The sequence below is a fragment of the Dendroctonus ponderosae genome, unplaced genomic scaffold, assembly GCF_020466585.1.
Source record: "Dendroctonus ponderosae isolate FM_Combo_2020 unplaced genomic scaffold, Dpon_F_20191213v2 Dpon_F_20191213_1, whole genome shotgun sequence".
NCBI lineage: Eukaryota > Metazoa > Arthropoda > Insecta > Coleoptera > Curculionidae > Dendroctonus > Dendroctonus ponderosae.
In genome coordinates this window covers 41,995,989-42,000,773 of record NW_026017110.1, presented here as the reverse complement: position 1 = coordinate 42,000,773, position 4,785 = coordinate 41,995,989, and the positions used below count along the sequence as shown (strand labels likewise).

General features: G+C 32.3%; 1 long non-coding RNA gene across 1 annotated transcript; it reads left to right on the top strand.

Annotated features, from left to right (window-relative positions):
* The first annotated feature begins 12 nt into the window (after positions 1 to 12).
* Positions 13 to 737, top strand: LOC125502569. Its single transcript, XR_007280338.1, has 2 exons — positions 13 to 387; positions 603 to 737. It is a non-coding gene; the product is annotated as an uncharacterized LOC125502569 (long non-coding RNA).
* The last annotated feature ends 4,048 nt before the right edge of the window (positions 738 to 4,785 follow it).

Below are 4,785 nucleotides of genomic sequence, written 5' to 3'. Positions count from 1 at the left end.
TGTGAAAATAAACGTAAGCAATCTGCGAGTTTCTTACCTTTTAATGAATTGAAAAAGCTGATTACTAGTTGTAATGAAGAAACCCCCGAAGGACTGCAGAACAAAGTATTTTTTTCTCTTTCCTATGAACTTGCTTGGAGAGGAGGCAAATGCGCACGAGCACAAATGGGTTTTTTTAAAGAAAAATTGCACATCAACGGGAAAAAAACTGGCAGAGTTGAGTACAATCCTGTATTTGCAAAAACCACACAAGGAGGCGATAAAAAATGTGCCGATCCCAAATGGTTATTTAAAAACAATTCAAACGTCAGCTTTTGTCCTGTAAGGCTGTTTTTTAAATTGAAAGAAAAACGAGGAGAAACAAAATGCCAACGACTTTTTCTGACGGTCAATCCACACTGGAAACAAACTGGACACTGGTACAAAAACAGTCCCGTAGTACCAAACCAGATCTCGACATGGACTAAAAACTAGGCACTACAAGTGGGACTTAAGAGTGATAAAAAAATTACAAACCATTCATTAAGGGCCACGGCGGTTTCCAAATTGGCCAAAAGCGGTTTGTCCGATGAAAACTTGATCAAAATGACTGGCCATTCAAGTGCGAAATCACTTTCCAGTTATCTACAGATGGATGAAGAACACCATAGAGATCTAGTAGAAAAAATGCGAGAAAGGAGCGAAATTCAACCTCAACTGTCTGCCAGCGGCCCCTCAACGTCTACATCTGCTGAGAAGCATACAAATGTGACAAATAATTAACATAACTGTAACTTTTATTATTCCATTAATAAATGAGTTTCTTGTTAAATATTATGTTATATACTAATTATTTATTTCTTAATGTCGTATTTCATTCGAGAAATAATCTCACTAAATACCACTCGAGCTTTAAAATTTACCATATAATTTTTCACTCTGGCATGTTTTCCTTACAAATTTCACTCGTCCTTCGGACTCGTGAAATTATGGAAAACATGCAATAGTGAAAAATGATCGGTAATTTCAAAGCTCTCGTGGTATTACCCCCAAAAATTTCTGAAAATTGTCGGTATTTGAAGTAAAACTGAAAATGATACGTTTTATGCGTAGCAAGAATTTCTTAATAGAAACTTTGCTAAAACTGGAATGACCTGAAAATTTAAAGAAACTTAAAAAATCTTCAGAGCGATGAGGGTGGCGAAGTTTCCAAATACTTGTTTTTTCTCTGGCTGGCCGTTTTTTTTTTCAAGATGATATTAATTACAAACTTTTGGTGAAAAACTGAATAAAATTATTTGGTTTTTGCGCCAAATTCAAAGCTAAAATGGGTTTTCTAAGGTTCCCTGCAAACACCGATAAATGAGGCGAATTTTATATCAAAATCAATTTTGCCATTTTTGCCTCCACTCACCCCATTACTGTCAGAAAAGAAGAAAATCATCAGAAAATTGTATGTTTTAGCTTTTTTGATTAAACAGCTTTGTGTTCGGTTTTTGCAAAAACCTTGACAGTTTCGACTCCGAAAAAGGTTTTTGTAAAATTTCCTCAAATCTATAAATATATATTGTAATTTTTCGGGTAAAGTACATCCAGATCGTCAGTATTTTTAATTAAAACTCTACAAAATTGATTTTTTTTCAGTAGGTAGTAGAGCAAAAAAAAATCAGTCCAAACCAAAAACCCACATTTTTTTAACAAACTCTACAGTCGTCAGAGGAATAGAATTGATGAGTTTTCCAAATAATTTATTATGAACTTCCGCTTATTCAGTTCGTCTTTTGATAGAAAATTATTAGATTTTTTCCCAAATTCGAAGCTGGAAAGGGATTTCAAAACTTTTTACAAGCCGACGAAGGATGCGAGTGTTCTAATAAAATATTTAAAATTATGAACTAATTTATCACGAAAAATACCTTAAGTATGTTAGTATTTGTAAGTGATTTTTTTCAAAATTGAGCATATTAAAAAAGACTAACATTGCTAAAACTGAAAAATTTTGAAATTTTGAAGAAATGTTAAACATATTATTGATAAATGGCCCTTAAAATAAATCTTAAAAGAAGTAAAAAAAGTCATCAACATTTTCCCAGCAACGGAACTGAGTTACTGTGTCGGTGCGTTGGGTTGGCGCACCAAGACATTTGTGGTAGCACTGCGCCAACTCCTAAAAATTCATTGAGTTACCCAGGCCTACGATAAAAACACTAATGGCCGGATGAATTATTTGCCGAAATAATCAAACTGCTAGAATGAGAACATACAGGTACTCTACTGGACTCATTTAACACCATATATAATACGGTATTCTTACCAGATGAATGGTTCATATCAACCTTTGTAGTCATCCTGAAAAGTTCCAACCCTAAACAATGTACAAATTATCGCACAATAAATCTTACATGGACATAAATCAGAATTTGTACATTTGCTTGATAGACTACAACAAGGGTTTCGGCAGGGTACAGACGACCACCTCATCACACTTTAAAAAAATGTAGACGGAAAAAGACATCAGAATTATTGCTGATTTATTCTACAATCAAAAATCAATGAAAAAGGCAAGTCCGGCAAGTTTCTACTTTTAAACTTATCATCCAGTAGAACTTATTTCACAACTCATGAAAGTTTAATACAGTGAAAAAGCAATGATTTAACTAAAATGTCCAAAATAAGGTAATGAAATCGCCTGAAAACTGCATTGGTGTTTTCGTATTTATAAATAAGTTCTGAGTCTGATTGCACATATTGACGGTGTGCAATTGTGTATGACAAGTGTGCCAATGGATTTCGTATTTCGATAAACCATTTTCCCAAAAAGCCAAAGCTCTTGACTTCACGATATTTATCACGATTCTCCATTCCGATGTAAATAAGGGAACATGGAAAAACTATTTCCGAGCAAATGCTTTGTCGCCAACGCTCACAAACTGCTGATTAGGAATATTCAAATTTGGCTAGCTGGTTTAATACCCAATTTTAAGTCATTTTAAATCAATTATTTAGCGGCTAAATGTAATAGTCGTTATTACATTTTTGTTGTTAAGGTAAACGCAGATAAAAGTCCATTAAATACATTGTAAAAAATGGAATTGATCATGAGCTACTAATATAAAATTTTAGAAACTATTATGTATCTGATGTTATTCAAAGACAATATATGATCACAAGTAAAGCCCAATAAAATATGTTATATATTTTCATTGACAATCTTCCAGAATCTGCCTTGCAGCCCGTGAGTAACTGAAAAATTAACTTCAAAGCATTGTTGTACAAAAGAGCTCCCCGTGTGTTGCAGATATTCTGGTCAAATTCAAATGAACAAATAACCAGACTTACTCCTGAAAGACTAGTAGCGTTTCCTATCTACTCATATTTGGCTCAGAGATTATTAACTCAAAGCAGGTGTTGAGGTTTTCGCGTTATTCAAGTGATTTTTCGTGAATCAACTACCGCACGTTCCAATGTTAAATCGGCCAAAAAGCCATTTCCTCTAGAGCATATTTTTCGTCAATTTATATTTTATAAACTTCAAATGTATTACATAACTATGCGTAAATGTATGTCAATGTTATATAAAATAACTTTGCAGGATCAGTTTTTTTGTCAGACAAGAAACAAAAAGGAAGATGTCGTTTCATGCACGCTCGTTCTCATGTGCATTTATGAACGAATAGAGTTATGAAAAAATGTCTAGTGCAGGAAACTCAACAAATATAGGATGAATGATGATCCTATACTAAACACATAATTTGTTAAATTGTTTCCCTATCGCGCAAAACTGATTTATCATTTGCCAACTATCAGTGTACTTATTATTCAATTTCCTTAGCAATTATTTTTCTTCTAATTCAAAGTACAATCATTAATAAGATTATTTATGTAATAAAACTTTCCTAATTAGTACAAATCGACAATGCAACAATAAGAAAAATCTGTTTGAGGTTACCTACAATAAGTTATACACTAAAATATAAAGTTTAAATAATATAAACATTGCATGCTTGATGGTAATCGTTCTTAATCTTGATATAATTATTGTTAATTATGGTGGTAATTATTTAGTTGTACATACTTTCCTGACTGTTTCAATTCCAAATCAAAATTAATTCCTGGGTTTGTCTCTATTTATCAATTAAAATACGTTTCGGTGTATTTTTCCACCATCATCAGTTTTTTCTAAAATAACAGATAGTTAAAAAAAAATTCATTAATTTAAAAAACAATCACTGTTCGTCAACAGCCTCATCATGTCACACACTAAAATACATCACAATTGCAACACTTTAAAACATTCCAAAATTCATTAGGCCTAACAGGTGATTAGTCAGGACAATCAAATTTGGGAAGAGACTAGAATTCTTTGTTCAGATACTCAAATATTTTTACTTACATGTGTAGCGTTGTTGCTACTTTAAGCCTTGGCATACATTTGGAGTATTAATTTTGTCCCTTTTGGACACAAAGCGAAATACTGTTTATATTGATCTCTTTTACTTTCAGCTATTTCTCTTTGCATTCTGAGAATATTATTTTTGGTTTGCAAAATTCTTCAATATACCGGGTGTTAGTTAATATTCTATGTTTATTTCAGTTAATTAATGTATGATATACTGAGCTAAGATTGTCGGTATCCGATCTGAAATTCATAGTATTGTTATGTTTTTTAATCTGTATCATTTCATGGACTCTTCTCTTATTATAATTACTGTCGTTAATCAGTATTTTTGTGTTATCAAAATCAAAATTATGCAACTTCTGTTGTGCATGCTGTGCTAATGCTGTACCATTTTCGTTATTTTTTCT